A 10,994-nucleotide genomic window follows, 5' to 3' on the forward strand; every position below is an offset into this window, starting at 1 on the left:
TGTCTCTTGTCACCCTTCTTCCTGTTGATTTTTCCTACCCATTCATCATCAAAGTCAATCCCTCCCAACTCCTCTCTGTCTCCCACTCTGTCTCCCGCTCTCTATATAATTGACAATTCATAACCTGTTACAGTTCTGTTTTTACCCACCTGCTATTTCCCCATTCCTTAGTCTACTGTAAACTTCCTGAAGATTGCTTTAGAAAATTATTTTACCATCTGCTCTGCACTGCCTGGTATTTGATATCCTGTTAGGGTTTCCTGAACCATCTTTTGCAGCCCAGTCCTATTTGCATGCACCAAATTGAGCCAAAAGACAATTAGGCAGCAGACGGTGTGTGAGTCCCAGTGCCTTCCCACTGAGTTGGGAATGCCACTATGAAGTCTTCCAGGTAACAAATGGGCCTGTGTGTGGTCCCTCTTCATTCTCAGCAGATGCAACTCTCCCATCTCGCGAATTAGCAATTAAAACAAAAGATTTCTTTGGGGGTTCAGTCAAATATGGTTACGTTCTGGAGACTGCATCCTTCCAAGATCAAAAGATTCTTTGACAATGTGATAATACTTCTCTCTGCTTCACTGCTGAGAAGGGCCTGTTTTTCTTTCTCCCACCCTCTTCTCCTCCTCCTACTTTAAGTTGGGCCAAAATATGCGCTTCCTTCATGGCATCCTTCACTGTTCCCCTGATTTCTTTAATTGTCAAGATGCTGTTCTTTTCACATCATGCATATACTTTGTATACATAATTCTTAATGTTAATTGTTACGGTATAGGTGTTGAGGCAGTAACACCCCAAATCTAGACCAATCTGAAGGGTCCTTGCCTTCCCATGGAGACTGGCATCAGGCAGCTATGGCTAATGTCATGATCCCAAGTCGTTCCCCATGTTCCCTCCCAGCTGTTCCTCATTGGCCAATCATGTTCTCCGACTGAGCTCTTATTGGTTCATTTATCTTTTTTGGGGGGGAGTGGGAGTTAAGCATTTCAGGTTCTGTGTTCTACATAGCATATCTGAAATGGGAGTGTGAGATTTATTCTCTGTCATGTAGCAAGGGTGGGATGACCTGCCCTGTGCACCATCTGGAAAGAGACACAAATGGGCATCAGAGATCATGGAATACAAGATGAGTTATTCAGATAACACCAACAATACAAACTTATGCATGTCAACTCAGAAGTAGGGATGGAGAAGAAATTTGAGTCCGTATGCGTTTAAAGCTGAAACTGTCGAATTCGTGCTCTCTGAAACATATGCAAACTTAAACACAGCTATCGTTTGAAATTCACACATCTCCGAATTTTGCAATGCAGTTTTCCAACCAAACACTGTTTTAAAATATGCATATATTATAGGGATGTGTACGTAAAAATAAAGACATTACTGAAAATAGCACACAAAATGCATTCTATATGGGGAAATTGATTGAAAAATATCTGCACATTAGTTTAAACTCCATATAAAATCTGTTTATTAGAAGAAATTCTCACAATAAAATGCTGGTGAATTTTCAGGTGTATTTTTTTAAATGTAAATTGCTGCAAAATGTGGAGAACTGGATTTATGGTGGCAAAATGGAGAAACTGGGAGAACTGAAATAGACAGTTCCTTCTATCCTTACTCAGAAGTAAGACCCATTGTAGTCAGTGGGACTTACTCCCAGGTGAAAAGGACTGGAGTCTTAATTACACACTGCCTTTTGTATTGGGAATGTGATGGTTTATCAAAATGCCAAGTGAAAAACCAGACATCAGTGCTCCCAGCTTTGCTGAGGACTAAAGGTCAGGTACCATTGCATTGCCCTGGTTTCTCATTGGCCTAAAACAGTGCAAAACATCTGACAACAAGTATTGTTGGCGGGCAAAGCGAAAATTGGGGAAATGGCATTGGACAGCAGCCACCAGTAGGTTTTCTGCACAACAAAGTATGAGCAGGAATAGACTAAGTAGCATCAGGATATAGAATTTCAGTAGCAGAGTTCTTAAAGGTGCCCACCATTCCAAACTCATTCAAGTACCAGTTTTTGAGAGAAGGGGCTAGGAATGCAACCTGTTCTTATTGTAAAGCATAGGAGCTGCCTTATACAGTACCAGATCATTGGTCCATCTGGTTCAGGATTGTCTTCTTTGAATGGCAGTGGCTCTCCAGGGACCCTGGAAGAGATCTTCCCCATCACCTGCTTCTTGATCCTTTGTGCTGGAGATGCCAGGGTTTGAACCTGGGGCTTTCAGCATTCCATGCCTGTGCTCTACCACTGAGCTATGGCTCCAACCTGGAAAAGGCTAGTTATTATTTATCACAGTGGCTAGAGAGCAATGGGTTGTACTATTTTGCTCCACACTCAATCCCGGTGAAAACAGTTTTCTGGCAGCAAATATTCAAACCTAGTTGTGGTTCCCACTTCTTATGTTTGTTGCCTTCACAAACCATTCTTGCTATTGACTTCCTGGCATCGGAACACCAAGTGTGCTAGAGTTCTCTTTCACCCAAAACCTCTCTGCCCGGAAACACTTCTTTCTTTCTTCAGTTTGCTTGAAAAAGAAGCTTAGTTGTTACAGAACATTCTCCAAAACTAAAGAGTTGCTCAGGATAAAGAAAATCCATTGCCATTACATTTCTGAGCAATGCATGAAAATTCCGCTTCACTGGACACATGGACAGATCTGTCACCTTTGGTTTCCTCCATTCCTCATTTGTCAAGCCTTATCCCCACAAGTTACAATTTTGTTTAAAAGCCTGCATGAAAATATGTGCATATTTTTGTGCTAACTTCCAATATATGTTTCTTTGCATGCCTAAGGTACTTTTTTGCAAGCAATTCCCCCAATAGAATGAATTTCTGTACATTACGTTCACTAACATACAATATATTGCACCGACTTCCCCCAATATGTACATTTTTGTATGTATCTTTTGGTTGGATGACTGCATCAAAAAGTGCAGTTTTTGAAGGACAGCTGCATTTTGCTTCACCTTACACTAGATAGTTTCACCTTACAGTGCCAACTGAACAAATTTATCTTTTGTCCCTTTTCAGTATGCAACCTGCCTCAGTACTCCTAATAAAGAATTATTTAAACTGGATTTATATTTGTTTATTCGTCTTCTCAAAACCTATTTTGCAAAACTATTTTGGAGCTTGACAGTGCTTAATTCTGGGATAGTTAATATGGCAAAGTAACAACTCAATATAATTCTTTGTGTGATTCCTGCATGTCAGCAGTGAATATCAGCAGTGAATCAAGCATCATACTCTGACCTGAATGCAGGGGAAGTTATCTTGTGATTGTGGGATATATCTAGCCTCATATTACCAGCATGCTTAACTCTAATTAATGCATGATGAGTTAAAACAATAGAGTAAGCTGTCCTGCCAGACTTAGCTAGTTTCACACACCCATACCTTGGGAGGAAAGGTTACCAAACTCTTCGTTCTCTTTTTCTACCTAGTGAATTCTACCAGTAAGGAGGTGTAAACTGGATGCTCTAAGCTTAGACTGCATGGCTTAAGCAAGCAATCTTTGTGTTTCTATACAAATAATTTAGAAAGTATTACCACTTTGAAACTCAGTTAAACTGCCTGTCTTTTCATGCCACTGTATGGAAAAACACATGAATCTGACCTTTGAAAAGGTTGTAAGTAAACTATTTTTAGCTTACCAAACATGTGGTCTCTTTCTATGCTGAGGGAAGTGGGGAACTTTGGAAGCAACCTAGAAGCAGATATTTTAAAAGCCTAACCGTCTGTATTTCCACCCTTTACTTTGCTGCATGTTTTGTGATTTTAAATCTTTGGTGTGACTCTCCCACCTGAGGGCATTTGCTCCAAATTTGGATCTAGGCATGCAGGGAATTCTCCTTTTATTTTACCTAATGTTTATTTCCTTTTAATCAAAATATAAAAATACTAAAACCAACAATGATCATGCTGAAAACTGCAAGAAAACTGCAAAATATCTTAGGGATGCTCAGGGAGTGGACATGGGAAAATATTCTTAAGCGGAGGAAATTACAAAATCTTTAGTGTGCATTATACTTTATAGTTTCTATTCAGTCAATTACAACTTACCTATGAAGTAGGTGAGGTGGATAATACCTTTCCAAATACTACCCAGGGAGTTTCATGGCTGAGCAGGCATTTGATGTTCATCTCCTTCACACTGCACAATATTCTATTCATTGCACTACAAAGAATACACAAATAAGACACACACACAAACGATTTGTCCTACTTTTCATGTAATTACAAAGCAAACTAGTTTGTGTGCATCACCTCCTAAACAAGGCCTTTTAAGAAAAATGTATGTTTGTATCATAATGAAGCCTTTGAAAAAATATATCTAAATTTGTTTAACATATAGGCATGTCAAACTTGCGGCCCTCCAGATGTTTTGGCCTACAACTCCCATGATCCCTAGCTAGCAGGACCAGCGGTTGGGGAAGATGGGAATTGTAGTCCAAAACATCTGGAGGGCCGCAAGTTTGACATGCCTGATTAGAGTCTTTAATACAGTGAGTAAAATTCTGGGAGCCAGTCCTGGAGGATCTCACAGTAGTAACAGAAATGAAAATATTTTGACAAGATACTCACATGTAGACATCACCAGTAAGTGTTTCAAAGTAAACTTAAAGTCCACTAATCCCTTCCATTAGCATTTCTCGGCAGCTGATTTTTTCCCCTCAGCAGCTTTGCTTCTCCTGCAGCAAGAAGGAATTCCAAAACTGGTATCAGATTCCATGACAGTTTAATGCAGGACAAGCGTACATTTCCCATTTCTTATTTTTGAAATATATAGGGTTCCCGCCCCCTCAAAGCATGTTTTATTACACCATATGACCCTAGCCTACAAAGCTATCTTAAATGTCTTTGAACTGACGTTCACATCTTCCTTCTCTGACTATAATCATACCTAGGTCCCAGCCACACTATGCATTTAAAGCACACAGCTTTGCCAAACTATCCTGGGAACTATAGTTTGTTAAAGGGTGCTTTGAATCGGATCTCTGTGAGGAGTAAACTACAGTTCCCAAGTTTCTTTGAGGAAAGACGTGTGCTTAAAAAATTAGGTGTGGCTGTGAATTCAGAGTCAACCCATTGAAATTTATGGAGAAGTAACTGAAATCGCTAATTTCAATGGATTGAAGCACGACTAATGTTGGGCTCACTATTCTTAGGACACATTAGATATGAGATATACCCTATATATGTGACACATGAGACCCACACAGTGAGAAAACGTTGTATCCACCACAAAGCCCTGGCAGAACAGCAGCGCCATTTATTCTCAGTCTACGTTTTCCACTCTCTTCCTTTAATCCCGAAATGTCTGTATTTCCTCTAACTCTCTTTCCTCAAAAAAAAAAAAAACCTGAATAATAAACCATGCTGGAAAGCAGTGATGTTGCTAAAGCTTAGCATTTGGGGTGGCAGATGGGGTGATAAGCACAACGTTTGTGGGGGTGGAGGGTAATGGTCCCTATCACTCTGTACCCACTAAGTGTATTTTTAGCATTAAAATAATCATGCAGCAATTGGGTGGAAATGAGAGCCGTGTTTTATTATCTGGAAATTACACCCTATGTGGAAATAACAATATTGAGAAACCGATCATATGCAAAAATTAAGACTAGAGCTCAGTTACGATGGCGGCGTTATATTTTCTTCGGGAGTAGCAAATGGGAGTAGCCCTCCCGCTATACAGAGTGCATCTGTTTGGCAAAGGTTGAAAGTTAAGTATGGGGTATTAGGTGTGGAGGCAGTGAAAATAAGGCCCATGGGGATATGGCAGAGGAAGAGCAAAATGGGAGGTGGTTGCGCTTTTGGATCACTCTGTCATCATACTGTGTGTCCAAAGTCTCTCTATGTGAGCTCCACTCGCTTCAGACGACAGCTGAACCCAACTGATAAACCGGTATAAAACACAACTGGATGTTGCCCCTTCATAAATTAATATGCAGCGTCTATGTTCAGCAGCATTTTGAACCAAGTCAAATACCTAGAACATCAGAAGCCAGGTTCCAGACAGAGCCCAGTACAAGTCGCAGCGCAATAGAACACACAAGGTGAATCATTTCTTTGCTAAATCTAACTATCCACTATTCCTCCCACCCCAACTCTTTTGCTGTGTGTACCTTTTGTACCTACTTGTGATTACATTGTCTCTTCATTATATCTGACCTATGATAGCTGAACATTCCTGCAGAGCTTGTTCTAAAATATTTTCAACAGAGAGAGAGAGAATAGGATTCAGCGTTTGGTATTATACTGCTGTCCAGTGTGATTGCTTTGCCCTTCAGAACACAATAAAAATTTAAGTAATTCAACCTGGTAGACCTTTGAATCAAAAAAGCAAAGCATACATGAAGAATATTAATTAAAATAAAATAAAATAATAGCCAAGCCCCTCTAGACTCCTTAGTAACATATTCTCCTTGATCTGGGATTAGAGTCTCTTCCATTCATTCCTACGCAGAATTAGGCATCCAAAATCAATTGATTTCAAAGGGTTAGGCACATTTAAACCGACACTGGATTGGGCTGCTTTTTAAAGTTCTTTATTTGAGAGCTCTTTTCATAGGGTGCCAAGAAGCTAACAAATTTATATTGTTTTTACCTTATTCCTCTTTTAATTCAGCATAATATGGTGTGTGCTTCTGTAGGTAGGTTGGTAAGCTCTTCTTCCTTCTTAATATGATTATATTGTACCTAACATTACCAGCAGGAAATATTTCTTTGTGCCTTACACCACACATTATGCACAGGGCACAATGTGCAAAACTGCTAATATAATCACATATAATATTACTTCTGAATCTTGATTCCCAATCTTTTTCTTTGACGTCGGTGACTATTGTCCGCATTAAAACTGACACACCCTTATAGGTAAAAATAAAATCCTTGTTTTAATAAGAGATGGACAAAAATCTGGAAACACGAAAATGCAAGCACACACATACACACACAAATATAGAAGCAGATTTGTTTTGACAGCCTATTATGCTACAAAAATCATTATGAGCGTAAGCTAGAGCTCAGCGCATCAGCTTAGAGACTGTAAATCCCCGGACCATAGTTAAATACATTTGCAGTAAGCCGTGAAAAGCTGAACAAAACCCAGTTGGTTCTTAGCAGCTCAACACAGCAATTTACTTTTGAAAGAAAAAAAGGGGGGGAGAAAACCACCCCTAAAACGACATTTTAAACTTTTTGCAAAACAGAAATTTTCTTTGCATATACTGTTAAGTGACCACACTTTTATTTTGCAATGAGAGACCAGATCTGGCACTACATATTTTGGCAGCTCCTCATACGAAACTGAACAAACAGTTTCTTAAGTGATGCTTGGAAGACAAATCTGGAAAAGATTCAGATCTATTTAAATGGATGCATACTTGCTGTCATTTTGGGAATTGTTAAATATGATGTTTTATTTCTGTGATCATTCTGAGGGTGGAAAACGTAAAGAAACCAATGAAAAATGCATACAGTAGATCAAGAGATAGCCAATGTTGTTGTACTTCATTTATTGTTTTATTTAAACAATACATGATTTTTCCATTTAAAATGTTCAAGGTGGCTTGTTTATGCCACGAAACAAATAAGTAGGTTCCTATGTTCCTCATTGAGTTCACCTGAGCAACTGTGCTATGTAGCAGTTAGTCACCAAGCCTGGTGCAATTCCCTTGCGTACATACTAGGACTTTTCATCCAAAAGTCTCATCCGTACAACTTCTCTTTAGATGACACCTTGACCCAAGGCTGGTTTCTGGACAGCTTCATTTGGACAAATACCATAGTACAGTGTTATCAAGAAGTGGAAATGAATGTCCACATCCATGTCAACATAGTATCCAATGTGAACAAATGCATGAGCATTGATGGGATCCGGCTTAAGGATAGCTCTGGATGTGCAATTCTGTTTCCATACATAAAAAGGATCACTGGATCCAGATGACAATGTTATAATGGAAATACCCTAGGAGACATCCTGTGTGGCCCTCCCACCCAAGTGGCCCTCCCATTAGTCCCAGCCATGTCAGGGATGATGGCCATTGCAGTCCCATAACATCTAGAGGGCTGAAAGTCCCCTGCCCCAGCCTTTATCATATTTAAACAGGGGGAAGTCACACTGAATTCAATCCTATTAATTTTGCTGCTAAGTGCGCTTGAGATTGCAGCTGCAATGTTATGGTGGGTCCTGCAGCCTCATTTGTTCTGTTGCTGTCACTGATGGAGTTGCCCAGCGGTTGCTTACAGCAGCCTTCCTGAAACTGGTTGCCCTCCATATGTTTTAGACTACATCTAATTTGCTGACCAGCCTGGCCAATGGCCAGCAAGGATGGGAACTATAGTCCCAAACATCTGGAAGGTGGCAGGTTGAGAAACGATGGCCTGCAGCTCCCATGCTCACCGAAAGGATGCATTCACTTTCAGAAATGCTTTCTTAGATACTCTTGCTTGAGCATCATCCATCACAATATGTGGATGACAACCCCATCACCACCATAGCTGCCAAGTTATCCCTTTTTTAAAGGGATTTTCCCTTATGCTGAATAGGCTTCCTCGCGAGAAAAGGGAAAACTTGGCAGCTATGATCACCACTTTCTACTGAGCAAGTACCTTCAAGTGACATAAAACATCATCAGACTGAGGAATCATTCTATGTTCCTTTTGTTCTTCGTAGCCTTCATTTCGTACCAGCGTCATGTAGAAAATGTCTCCACAATGGCACCTTTCTTGACCATTCCATCCACTTCAGGTGAGAAGCTTCTTCATCAGAAAGCGGGAATGAAGGGAAGATGGAAATTTTCCATTGTCTCCTAAAATGTGTTGTCTATTGGCAAAGCCAACACAAAAGAAAGATGAATTCGCTCTGTAATGCAGCAACAGCTTCTAATTCAGCATGAGGTCTTCCTAGACAAGGAGGTTTCATTGTGCTGGCATTTGGTCATGCTAGCCAAAGCAGCCAACTGGCTCTGGCTTCAGTATTTTGACACATCGTATGAAATTTATCTTTACAATAGATTCCGCATTTTCAGTGGTGTAAAAAAAAGGGGGGAGGAGGAAGGAGCCTTTGGCATTTCAAAAAAAGAAGTTTTTTTAAAAAAATAAAAATAATAAAAAATCTTGTTCTCCTGGCTGTAAAGAAAATCTTGGCATCATGGCTACAGTTTGTGTCCCAAAGGCCCAGCAACAAGCCGGCAAATTAAAGCATCTCCAAAATCATTTTTTTAAAAAAAAAAAAACCCTCATTATTTTAAACCAGTATTATGCATTTGGAGATGTGATTTTTCAGTATCTGGGACCTAGGAAGCTGCCTTGCATTGAGTTAGACCATTCATCCTCCCATCTCAGTATCATCTATCCTGACCGGCAGAAATCTTTTCTGGCCTTACCTAGAGATTGAACCTGGGATTTTTTGTATGCACGATAGATGCTCTCCCATTCATGAGCTATGGTCCTTTGTCCAAACAACCTGCCAGACAATCAAAAGCTTAGGATGAACAGCAGGTTGAAAGCTGTGCAGGTCTGTGGCCACCACCACGTCTTAATGGCAACAAATTTCATAGTTAAACTATGATGGCCAATGTGATACCTGCAGGTGCATAAGAACCTACAGAGACCTTCCATGGTACCCACTGTCCCCTCTCCCTGCTCAAATTAGGGTTGAAGTGTGTGGTACCCATGACAGATTCTCGAGATTGCTAATGTGGCAGTCCCTGAACAATGTATGCACTATTGTAAAGATGTGTTCCCTCTTGTCTCTGTGTTGCTGCAGCTGTGCACATGTTGTATTTACAATGGGTCTATTGTAAAGTAGTATACTCATGATGTTTGTGACAGACCAGAAGAGAAGACAGGGCCACAATAATTTATAAACCTACATATTTTCACTGCAGTGCAGCGTTCTGAACTGAAAGTCCCTGGCCACCCAGAGACAATTTCTAGGGAAGGAGCCATTCACCTTAATATTGGCAAGTCTACTGCAGTCTCTGTCCCAAGTTACAGCTAACTTTCCAGCACTGACCTGGAGTAGACCTGTTCCCATAAATAGAGACCGTGTTGTTTCCTGATGTGAGTTCCTACCCTGTGCTAGGGGAGGGAGTCAGAGAAAAGAATGCCTTGCTCTCCTCCCCTTTTCCCTGTTCACTGCTGGTGTCTTCTGCTCTTTCAAAGTATTGTTGTTTTATTTTTCTGATTCCACTCCTTTTATGGATGTTGGTGTATGTGTAAATCCTCTTGCACTCAGGTCCTACCTGCCAGCTTCCCATAGGCATCTGGTTGGAGAGAATTGAGTGAAGGCTTTTAATGGATAGTTAAGCAACCATTTAATGTTGTTCTCTGGCATTTTAACGTTACAAAATCATAATGTTACAAACTGAGCTAACCAAACCAAGGTCATTAAGAATTGCACACAAAAATGGGGGAAAATAATAATTGGCCAACATTCTCTGATTTGTAAATTGGAATGCAGATATCTGGATATGAATTCACATGGTGAGAGTGAAATGTTTAGCTCAAAAATTATCATGTGCTTTAGACATGTTTTGATTGTGACAGGTGTAGAATCTGGTATTATTATTATTATTATTATTATTATTATTATTATTATTATACAAAACGGATATGCCATTGATTGTAAAAATGAAGGAGCTCAAAGTGGCTTTCAAATACTAAATGCCCTTATTATCTATTTACCTTTTTAATTCATAAAAGTGTTTCTATACCACCATATACAGACTACAAAATGTTATTTAAAATTAAAGTAAATAAATAATATAGATAAGCAGGTGACTGATAAATCAAAAATTAAACAACTACATAGTTTTGCACCAAAAACTCTTCAAGAGATGTCTGAAAGTAAATAATAATAATAATAATAATAATATAATGTATGCCACCCTATACCTGCAGGTCTCAGGGCAGTTCCCAAGATAAAATCACAATATAAAAATACAAAATATATAATAAAAATAAAACAAGAACAACTCAATAA

The 10,994-nt window shown here is 39.6% G+C and overlaps 1 long non-coding RNA gene across 1 annotated transcript; it reads right to left on the bottom strand.

Annotated features, from left to right (window-relative positions):
* Window positions 1–488: 488 nt before the first annotated feature.
* On the bottom strand, window positions 489–4,709 carry LOC132592801 (uncharacterized). The gene is made up of 3 exons (XR_009558322.1): window positions 4,589–4,709; window positions 4,067–4,181; window positions 489–1,079 (listed from the first exon to the last, which is right to left on the bottom strand). It is a non-coding gene; the product is annotated as an uncharacterized LOC132592801 (long non-coding RNA).
* Window positions 4,710–10,994: the final 6,285 nt, after the last annotated feature.

This window comes from Zootoca vivipara, chromosome 1 (genome assembly GCF_963506605.1).
Source record: "Zootoca vivipara chromosome 1, rZooViv1.1, whole genome shotgun sequence".
NCBI lineage: Eukaryota > Metazoa > Chordata > Lepidosauria > Squamata > Lacertidae > Zootoca > Zootoca vivipara.